The sequence below is a fragment of the Lathyrus oleraceus genome, chromosome 4, assembly GCF_024323335.1.
Source record: "Lathyrus oleraceus cultivar Zhongwan6 chromosome 4, CAAS_Psat_ZW6_1.0, whole genome shotgun sequence".
Taxonomy (NCBI): Eukaryota; Viridiplantae; Streptophyta; class Magnoliopsida; order Fabales; family Fabaceae; genus Lathyrus; species Lathyrus oleraceus.
Genome location: NC_066582.1, coordinates 359,149,626 through 359,161,584, shown reverse-complemented (window position 1 = coordinate 359,161,584; position 11,959 = coordinate 359,149,626).

Below are 11,959 nucleotides of genomic sequence, written 5' to 3'. Positions count from 1 at the left end.
GTTGACAGTGTCAGACTATATACCCCCAGTGGAGTTGATAGTGCCAGACTGTATCTTCCCAGCAGAAGCGGCTGCTCCTCAGAGTTCGAGGCCAGATCGATAATCCCAATGCCAGATCCATGGTTTCTTTCCTTGAAGCAGAACCTCGGTACCGTATCGGTGTTCGCTTCCCCTGCTGAGTCATCTCTCGCAGATCATGGTTTCCAGAACCACTATCGCTTTCCCCAACAACAGGTTTTCAGTGCCGTTCTCTCCCCAGTCAGAATCTCGGTATATCGTCATTGCTAGAACACCATGTGGCGGGTCATTTCCCCACAGAATTCTTTGCGATGTGCATCTCCAGCAGCCTTGCCAGGGTCCAGAAGATGGTGATCATTTCCCCAGCAGATCCCCTTGCCTTAGCTTGGCATTCTACCCAGCATTTCGCATCCCTGCATGTAGAATCATATTGTATTGCATTCTCCCAAATCGCGTAGCATTTCCATTTTCATGGAGCATTACGCCATTGAAAAATTCAAACATACGCATGTAAGCATAAAACATTCTCGGTATCCCAAGTGATAAGCCAGAAGTTGTTTCCCGTACTCAGACTGAAGATTGTTCATGACTTACCTTTGTTATCCCCAGCAAGTGTCATTGGCCCATGTGCCGCCTCTATTATCGTTCCCTATTTCTGCCGATGCTGACAGGCATGAATTTTCCGATGTTTAGATCGAAGAAGTTTCCTACATTCAGGTCGATGCAACTTGTGGCGTTCAGGCCAATTTTCCGATGTTCAGATCGAAGAAGTTTCCGACGTTCAGGTCGATGCAACTTGTGGCGTTCAGGCAAATTTTCCGATGTTCAGATCGAAGAAGTTTCCGACGTTTAGGTCAATGCAACTTATGGCATTCAGGTCAATTTTCTGATGTTCAGATCGAAGAAGTTTCTGACGTTCAGGTCGATGCAACTTGTGGCGTTCAGGCCAGTTTTCCGATGTTCAGATCGAAGAAGTTTCCGACGTTTAGGTCGATGCAACTTGTGGCATTCAGGCCAATTTTCCGATGTTCAGATCGAAGAAGTTTCCGACGTTCAGGTCGACGCAACTTGTGCCATTCAGGCCGGCCTCTCGATGTTCAGACCGATATTAATAATCTCATATCTCCCGATGTTCAGATCGAAGTCATTTCCAGTATTCAGACTGACGAGCGGCATTCAGGCCATGGTTATTTTTGTGTTACCATTTATTTTGGTATCCAGGTTAACATTCTTTTTCGGTATTCAGACTGATGAGCGACATTCAGGCCATGGTTATTTTTGTGTTACCATTTATTTTGGTATCCAGGTTAACATTCTTTTTCGGTATTCAGACTGACTCTCACCATACCAGACGGATTCTTCTTTCAAGACCACCTCTTTGCCGATTCTGACAGGCATTGTTACTTCACTTCACTTCAGTGCAAATTTCGGGCTTTTATTGTATTCAATCCCTTTATACCTCGAAAGCACGAAAGTCGCTGATATCTTCTTTCCAGGTCTCCAGTTGATTGAATAGGGGCAGCTGTAATACCCCAAAATTTACCCTTCATTTTTCCTGGAAGCATACGCTTTACACCTCATGCATGCATTCATTTTTTAGGTCATTTAGCATTTGCATTTCATCATGGCAATCGAAATCGGATCCAAGAAGCTTGAACATCATCCAGGACACTTTGTGGGCTCTATTTAGATGATCAGTCAACACAAGGGAAAGACTTGAGTTACTTCCAACAGGGGTCTATTCGTCAGTCAAAACGTTAATCTTGAAGGAGCAAAGGTTTGTTCATGAGCTGTCATGCTCGCTAGGCGAAGCCCACGTGTTTTAAAAAAATGGAAAACGAAATAAAATAAATAAATAAATAAAAGAAAAAATCTTGGATTTGGACCTCTCTCATTTGAGCCCACAGGTCCACAAAAATCAGGTTATAAATTCAGAGTTTCAATGAAACAAAAGGCATTCTATTCCTATTACCATGTCTGAAAAAAAGATAGTGAGAGAAGAACCCTGGGGAAAAAGATAGTGAGAGAAGAGCTAACAGAGTTCAGAGCAACCTCCAGGCAACTCTGAAAGGTTCATTCTGACTCACACACTTTCAGCTCAAGCAAACCCTAACATTGGTTTGCAAATCCAGCCGTGCCATTTGATTTCAACCAATCTCTCCAATCAGGTTTGCCCTTATTCCCATTACCTTTGTGCTTTGAAGTTGAATACTCTGAATGTTTGAGGTATGATGGATGAATTTCATTAGGTTTTTTTCCACGGGTTCATAATTATGTATGAATGTATAAATAATGCCTTGAATGCTTAATCGTTTAATTTCTGAAGTGTATGCCACAGGGTTTGAGGTTTCTGAAACCATATTGTTATCCATGAGAAACCATACTGTTTTGCTCTAATCTGACTTACATTTGTCATAGCATGGTTTCTCCTAATCCTTATCGTGTTTCACTAACCCTTTTGTTGAGTTTTTGTGAAGGCTCACATGACTTTTGCAGGGATAGCTCGTTGGATATTCCACTTTGCTTGTGGGATACCATCTGGGAGATTTATTCTGATTGCCTTGTTGGCACATTTACTTTATACATGTTTGTTTTGTATGTGTTCGTATCCCCGCAGGTAGCGCGGTTCCTTCGTCAAGGACTGCCTTTTTGCATGAGCATCCCAAACCCTAACCCTTCATTGATTTTTCTTCTCCTAAACACATGTTTACTCCTTCTACTACAGGTGAGTAAGTCTCCAAAGGTCGAGCATCCGGTAGATTGCGTAGTAACATCGTCCGCCCCCAAAACATAATCCTTAACCCCGTAGTTAGCCGAACTACGGCTTGCTCTGATTCTCATTCCAGTTGAGATACGTAGGCATAAGACGCGATGTCTTAGCGAGCACACATCCCCCCAACCCATAGGTCAGCCGAGCTACGAAGACTCTGATTCTCATATTCAAATGAGATACGTATGCAGTGGATGCGACATCCGCGCGAGTCATTTTCATTTAACCCCTTTTTTAGTAAACAGCACAAGATAAACTCACACCCTTTAGACAAGAACTATAAAAGTGGATCCCGTAGAGTACTACGGATGCGTAGGGGTGCTAATACCTATTCTTCGCATAACCGACTCCCGAACCCAAGATTTGGTTGCGAGACCTTGTCTTTTCCTTTCCTTTTTTCAGGTTTACTTCGAGCGTTTCCTTTCCCTCCTTTGGGATAAATAACGCACGGTGGCGACTCTTCTGTCATTTTCTTTCGCCGGTTGTTTTTTCGCACACTGTATTTTTCAGGTTGCGACAATTACAACATTGGCCTTAGTCGAACATATAATCTGAGTCCCAAGACCTTGCTTCGACTGACGGTGATTGGATCGGTCATTGGCCTTCTGATATCTAGCTTGTAGCGTGTAGACTCAAGGATCATAGTCAATGCCTTTATCCCTAACTTTTTCCTGGATCTTTCAATTCTTTTTGTGTACCAGGATGCTCCTTTTTGCCTAAGCCGCCCTTTCGAGTTTTCGGCTTAGCGAGCTTAATATGTGTTCCCTAACTTTTGCATGGACAAATCATTTTTGGTCCATCGGGATAGCCATTTTTTCCTAGATTCACCTCGCGGAGGTGAACCTAGCGGGCTTTCACCATTTCTTTTTAGGCATAATATTTTTTGACTATGTCTGCATTCACTGGAGAGGGTAAATCTTCCCCATCCATTGTTGTGAGGATTAGAGACCCACCAGAGAAGGCCTTTTTGACTATGAAAGGTCCCTCATAGTTGGGAGTCCATTTGCCTCGCGGGTCTGAGTGAATCACATAATATCTCTTAAGCACGAGGTCTCCAGTGTGGTACGCCCGAGGAAGAACCTTCTTATCAAAAGCTTGTTTGAGACGTCTTTGGTATATCTGACCATGACAGACGGCCGTCAAACGCTTCTCTTCGATTAGATTCAGCTGGTCATACCGAGATTGAACCCATTCAGCTTCATCAAGAATTGCTTCCATGATGACCCTGAGTGAAGGAATCTTGACTTCGATCGGTAGGACGACCTCCATTCCATAAACCAGAGAGTATGGAGTTGCCCCAGTGGATATGCGGACTGAGGTTTTGTAACCATGCAAAGCGAAAGGTAGTATCTCATGCCAGTCCTTATATGTCTTGACCATCTTCTGGATGATCCTCTTGATATTCTTGTTAGCTGCTTCTACGGCGCCATTCGTCTTGGGATAGTATGGTGAAGAGTTGTGGTGCTCGATCTTAAATTCTTCACACAACTCCCTCATCATAGTGTTGTTGAGGTTACTGGCGTTTTCAGTGATGATCTTGCTAGGTATCCCATAGCGGCAGATTATCTCTTTCTTGATAAACCGGGTAACCACTTGTTGAGTGACATTAACATATGAAGCAGCCTCGACCCACTTCGTGAAGTAATCAATAGCGACTAGGATGAATCGATGTCCATTGGAAGATTTGGGTTCTATCATCCCAATCATATCGATGTCCCACATAGAAAAGGGCCATGGAGAAGTTAGAACATTCAACGGAGTTGGCGGCACAAAGATTTTATCACCATATATCTGGAACTTATGGCACCTTTTCACAAAGTTGTAGCAATCAACCTCCATTATCGTCCAATAATAACCAGCTCGGAGAATCTTCTTGGCCATAGCAGGACCCTTCGCATGTACACCCTCGCAGCCTTCGTGTATGGACCTTATGATTGTACTAGCTTTGTGTCTATCCACGCATCTGAGCAGTACGGAATCATAATTCCTCTTGTATAATACATCACCGTTTAGGAAGAACTTAGAAGAGAGTCTTCTCAGAGCTTTCTTATCGGTAATGGATATACCCTCGGGATATTGTTGTTTCTCCAGAAATGTCTTTATGTCGTAGAACCAAGGCTTATCGTCAGGATCGGCCTCAATTGTTAGACAATGTGCTGGTTCATCTAAGTGGTCAATCTGGATGGATGGTGCCTCATTCTTCCATTTGAATTTGAACATAGATGCTAGCGTGGCCAGAGCGTCTGCTAACTGATTTTCTTCCCTAGAAATATGATGAAATGAGATTTCATCAAAATAGGGTATCAATTTTTTGATGTGCTCTTTGTAGGGTATCAGCTTGCTATCCCGAGTCTCCCAATCGCCTTTTACCTGACTGATTAGCAGAGCTGAATCACCGAATACCTCGAGGATTTTGATTCTCAAGTCGATTGTCGCCTCTAAACCATAGATGCATGCTTCATATTCTTCCATGTTGTTGGTGCAGTTAAAACATAACCTAGCAGTAAAGCGGATGTGGAAACCAGTTGGAGAAGTGATAACAACACCTATACCATGACCTCGGGCATTGGAAGCACCGTCGAACACGAGCGTCCATCGCGATCCTGGTTCGGGCCTTCCTCAGGGCTTACCTCGAGGCCTGGCATGGTAAAATCTCTGATAAACATGATGTCCTCATCTGGGAAGTCAAACCTCAATGGTTGGTAGCCTTCAACTGGCAGGTGGGCTAGATAGTCAGACAGAACACTCCCTTTTATTGCTTTCTGAGTCACGTACTGTATATCATACTCGATTAGCAGCATTTGCCACCAGGCAATTCTACCATTAACAGCATGCTTTTCAAATATATACTTTATTGGATCCATCTTGGATATCAATAAAGTAGTGTGGAAAATCATATATTGTCTCAGGTGTCGAGCAACCCAAGTCAAAGCACAATAAGTTTTCTCTAAAAGTGAGTATCGGGTCTCACATTCAGTGAACTTCTTGCTGAGATAGTAGATAGCATGTTCTTTCCTGCTTGTGTCGTCGTGTTGACCCAAAATGCACCCCATGGATTCATCCAACACTGTCAGATACATAATAAGCAGCCTACCCGGAACCGGTGGTACCAAGATTGGTGGTTCTTGCAAGTATTTTTTTATTTTATCGAATGCCCCTTGGAAATCGTTGTTCCACACAATCGATTGGTTCTTTCTCAATAATTTGAAGATCAGTTCGCAGGTAGCTGTTAGGTGAGATATGAATCGGGAGATATAATTAAGTCGCCCAAGGAAGCCTCGGACTTCTTTTTCTATTTGGGGAGCTGGCATATCTTGGATGGCTCGAACTTTGTTGGGGTCTACCTCAATACCCTTCTGACTGACTATGAAACCCAGAAGCTTTCCTGATCGAACTCCAAAAGTACACTTAGCCAGATTCAGACACAGTTTAAACTTTCGGAGTCTGACAAACAACTTTCTCAGATTAACCAGGTGATCTTCCTCAATTTTGCATTTGTCAATCATGTCGTCCACATAAACCTCGATCTCTTCATGAATCATGTCGTGAAAGAGTGTTACCATGGCGCGTTGATATGTTGCCCCTGCATTCTTCAAGCCAAACGACATGACTTTGCAGCAGTAGGTTCCCCAAGGTGTGATGAAGGTTGTCTTCTTCATATCGTCTGGTGACATCTTTATCTGATTGTACCCGGAGAACTGATCGCGACTTTATGAGTCTATTGGGGTATTAACTGCAAGTGCACAGTCTAATCGCATAGTAATAAAAGATATCGATCCCATAGGGACTTATGAATCGATATACCGTTTTCTAAGGTTACTTCGTAAAGTTAAGGCAGATGATACTTTGTTGATTAGGGGGAAAAGTAAAACTAAAATAAGATCTAGATTAAATATCAAATAAGCGGATATCGGTATGCAGTTCGTCGTAATTAGGGAATCAAATCTTCGTTGGTTTCGTAGTTTTAAAGTAAATCTTTTCAGTAGACACTATTGAGTTAAAAGCCTTTTCTCAAACTCTCGCTCTGTTGAATAAACTATGACTTTATATTAATGTGCGCTGTCACTAATTAGTTAAGTCCAAAATCACTTTTTGAAAACAATAGAATCTATAGAAACTCTTTTTAAGAAAATGCTAACCATTTAAACACCCTTGTCTCAAACTCTCGCTCTGTTGACTTAGATTATATAATTAAACTTAAATGCTTAACTCTCGTCCTCACATTTAACCTTTAAAAATACTTTTTGAAAATGATTAGAATTTAATTAACTCTAAAAATTGCTTTCGCCCTGATTTAAAATTAATGTCCAATTTATACTGTCCAGTTAAAAGCTCAAACCGTCGTTCCATTGATTTTAACTTCTTTATGTCTTTTACTCTCGTACAAAAACCTTGGTATTAACTCTGTAAATTGAGACCATAAAAAGAGTGATTATGTTTTTAAACAAAATTAAACCAACTTAGTTTTGATTCCTTCATTCCGCTTACTTTACATACCGATATCTAAGTTTATTTAGCCAGACATGCTAAACAAGCCTAAACAATAATTATGCTTACATACAGCCATATCGGACAGACAGTATAAATAAATAGTAGTGCAGAGCATATATAAATTTAAACAATAAAATTAAAGAACCTGTAAAATTAATAGAAGTCTTGATTATTCCTAGCTTCGATGCTTGAACTCTCCACCACAAACCGGTTGGATTTGTTCTTACAATCTTCGATCGGACAAGAAAATAAAAACGAAGGAATAAAATACTATGATCTAACGTAAGGTTAGATCCAGTAAAAATTACACAATAATTTCCGGTGTAGAAACTATTGTGAGAAAATTAATTGAATGCTTCAAAATAGACTGGAAAAGAAAAGGAAATAAAAATTGCTAGGTAAGTAGAGTGCTGGAAAATAAGAAAAACAATAAAAATAATGTTGTGCCGGAAACTGGAAAATTGAGCGAGAGCAGCAGGGTTCCACAATTGGTCCTATTTATATCAATCCACCAAGTGACCGTTTCTTCCATTCAGTAGGTTTCCTCACGTCAACTAGTCAAGCGAAAAAGCAGGATGAACGTGCTTCTGTTACGCGTCAAACCCAAAAATATAGGAATGGAGGTGTGACGTTCATCACACCATGTGTTACGTTCGTAACACAAAGCAGGGGGGCGTGACGCTCGTCACACCTTGTGTGGCGGTCGTCACAGCTTCAGCGCTTCTGGTTGATAGTTGTGGGCTGGGCTTTAGTGGAAATTGCTTCTTATCATCTTTTTGCACCTCCTTTTCTTCTTTTTCACGTATGCTTCAAATAATGTTGCCTGGAATAAATAGAAGGAATATACCAAGTAATATCGAATAATATAAAATAAATCGAAACAAATAATAATATAATTTAATTAAATCGAGTCCAAAAGTGTGGTATTATTTCATGTTATCAAACTCCCCCATACTTAGACTTTTGCTTGTCCTCAAGCAAGATACAGTATAGAAATCGTTTTAAAATATTAGCCTGATGAAATTTCTAAACACACATCAATTCGCGTTAGGTTGCAAGTAAATCTCAATTAGAAATAGCCTGAGCTTAATCTTAACATCAACAACTACCGTTACAACCTCAGATAACCCCACCTTATGCAAACCAGTTCGAGTCACGCTATTATAGCTATCCTAATTCCTTTACTCTTATTTCACCCGTTTTCATTCTAGCGAAATCACATTAAGCCCTTTATCTTTTCGCGCACATAGTGGAGTAACCGGTTAGTGATTCTGATCCCCTTTTTAGCTTGAAGTTCTGGTACACAAGTTGGATAACTTCGTCATTTAGTCCATTGCAGATTGCGGGGGATCGGACCGTAGTCCGCCCTACCAAGTTCAGCACCAGAAACCGCTGAACCAACTCACAATGGATCGTTCATACAATGTTTTTGTAGGATTCGTAACCTTTGGATTAAATGATCGGGTAAGGATCACCTAACTTAATTAGTGCATTTCCTGATTTTTTTTTCTAATATATTGTCTTGGGAATCATTCACTTATATTCATCGGCTCTCCACGTAGTTTGCTATTAAGATGGTGCCGACTTCTCGTATAAACTACTCGGGGTTACTATAAAACTAAAAGTTCAAGGGATTGGTATAATAGGGACTTTTCTGATCTAACATGTTGAGGTTTTTAGAGCGTTGGGGCGGTAATAATTTTTGTCTTAATTTTACTCAAGTTTGATAAAATAGGCAACCTTTATACTTATTGAGTGTGTTGAATTTTTGTTATGGCTCAAGAAAATTGAGGGGAATAGATAATAAAAAAAATTCACACTAGGGACTTAACTTTAAAATAAATATATATTATAAATATATTTTTTTTATATATAGATAAACATTTAAATGAAAGGGAAATAACAATGAAAAGGGAAATACATACTTGAAAAAGAAATGTTGAAAGAGGCGTAATCATAACTGAAACAAAGTTTTCCCCCCCACACTTAAATGAAACATTGTCCCCAATGTTTTTAGAGAAAAGCGAAAAGAAAGGAAATAAATAGATAAATATGCTTAATTTTGCCGACGTCCTCTTGTTCTCGGACCCGGTGATCGTTAACGAATTTCCAAGTCATCAAACCTGTTGAGAAAATCAGTGAACCGCTGGTCGGTTATTGCATTCCTCGCTTCCTGTTGTTGTTGCATCTGGCGCATCAGTTGCATCACTTCGGTATTCTGTGCATGCATGGCATCAATAGCATCCATGATGTCATCATTAGTTGCTGGCCGTCTTCGTCGATGACGTCGGGAGGATGGACCGGTTGCATTATCGGAAGGGTTAAGCGGGGCTGACTGTTGTTCAAGACCTTGATCACCTTGCTCCATTTCTTCAAACTCGTTCGGGGCCGGGTTTGCTTGTGTAGGCTCGGTAGCTTCGGGAGCATTAAGGTCGTAGATGAATCGGTCGGGGTTGGTGACGTCTGTGAGGGCAATGTTGGGTAAAACAACACTTGGGACTTCTTGGTTATTCACCATAAGATAATACCTTCCGCCTACCCTATTTTTGATTAAGCGGCTGGAGCGACAATAGCTTATATCCATAAATAGGGGTGGGAGAGCTTGTAAATTTTGAAGTCGGTCCCCTAGATTTAAGCCAAGTGCTATGGAGGTTATTAATCCTCCAATCACGAAAGGTTGGCGGCCTCTAGCACATAGGGTGCGGATATGGTGAAATAAGAAAGAAGCGGCGTTTACCTTTGTATCCATTGCAAAGACGCAGTGGAGGAAGAATAATTCCTTGGCATTGACTTTGCTGTTGTTGGGTCGACCGAAAATGGTGTTTTGCAGAATGCGGATAAAATACCGGATGGTTGGGTTGTGTATGTGGGAAGCAAGTAGTGCATCCCAATTATCAGTTTCCACACCGGATATTTTTCTAAAGAGGTCGAAGGCGTTTATGGGCCACTGTGAGTTTGGAGGGATTCTTGGGTGGACTCGGTCTCCTACAGGGAACTGTAGCATGGCACTCAACTGATCCTGGGATAGTGAGTACTCGGTGTTGAACATGCGGAAAGTTGTGGTACCAGTTAAGTACTCGTCTTCACCGGTTGGAGTGTTGTAAGAATAAGAACTTAAAAATTCTAAGGTGAGTGATGGGTAGGTAGGTTGATTGTGTGTGCAAAGAAAGGTTAAATCAGCAAGCCTAAGCATCCATTATATACTTTGAAGTAATCCTAATTCTTGTAAACAATTTAAATCGGGATACCTGGTAGAGACGACACCTCGTTGTTGAAACCGATCGAATCGCTCTCGTTGATAGTTATCATCTTCGGATCGGAAGATGATATTTCCGAATTGTTGGTTTTCCGCCATATTGATAGGTGGGTTGAAAGAAGGAAAGAAGATGAAAATGTATTTGTATAGGATTGTTTGTTAGAATGGTGTGGTTTAGGGAGAAATGGAGTGTAGGTATTTATAGGGAAAGTTTTTGGAAGTTGGAAGATAAGTGGGTGAAAGAAAAATAAATGTGGATGAATGTGATTGGGATGGAGTAAAGGTGAATGAATGGGGAAAATAAAAAATAGGGTGGGTAACGGTCGTGTCCCCAACGGTCACTAACGTTCACCTATCCTGAAGCTCGTGACGGAAGGTGTTACGGGCGTCACATGCACTTGCGTGACGACCGTGATGGCTTGTGTGACGCTCGTCACACCAGTCAGCTTGCAACGGGCACTTACGTGGGTGCTTCATAATATGTTTTTATTATTTTATTGTTTTTATTTTGTTTTGTTTATGTTTATTTTATTTTGCTATTGATATATTTTAGAAATACCATGCATGCTACTTATTACACTATAGTGTAAATATATATATTTTTTTCTACTAGGCTATGTAAGCAGCATACAGTAAATATCATTATTGATAATTGTAGATGTTGCATAGATCGAAATAAAATAAACCAATAATGCAATAGCTTCATAAAATAACCATAATGTAACATTGGAAGATAAAGGCAAACATGCGAAAAAAACAAATACTAAGATTAAAAGCAATGTGAAACAAAACTATAAATAGCCTAAAATTAAAACTAATTAACTAAAAACTTCTAGCCACTTGCAGGATCTTTGGCCGGAGGAGCAAAGAAATTTACACGGTTTAGCAACTCGTGAAATTGATTTGTCATACTGCTCATGTATCCCAGAAATTCATGTCCCATATTAGTTAGCTCTTTTCTGATGGCTTCTTGTTCTGACATCAAGGCTTGAATGGCGGTGTTATAATCAGTTCCGGGCATATGATGTCTAAGATCAGGTATTGCCGACTCTTCGGTCGGGATAGGATGAGGTTGAGAATCAATATCATAATAACCAGATGGTGTCTGAGGGTCAGACTCAGCATAAGGAATCTGGTCGTCACAAATCTCATAGTCTTGGATGGATTCAGTAGATCTAACAGGAGAAGGTATTCCATTCAGATTGTAGAGCCAATTGTTTCGGTTATGAACACTAGTCCTCGGGCTAGGCAAGGTGAATAGGCAAAGAATTTGGTTGTTAATTATTAGCTCAAACTCTTCAGGTCCTAGGTTTCCTATAAACATAGTGTTGAAGAGGAAGGGTATACTCATAGGCGCAATGCCACAAAAAGGGCTCAAGTCAAGCATGGGTTGGCGTAATCCGATAGCATTACCAATCATGGTT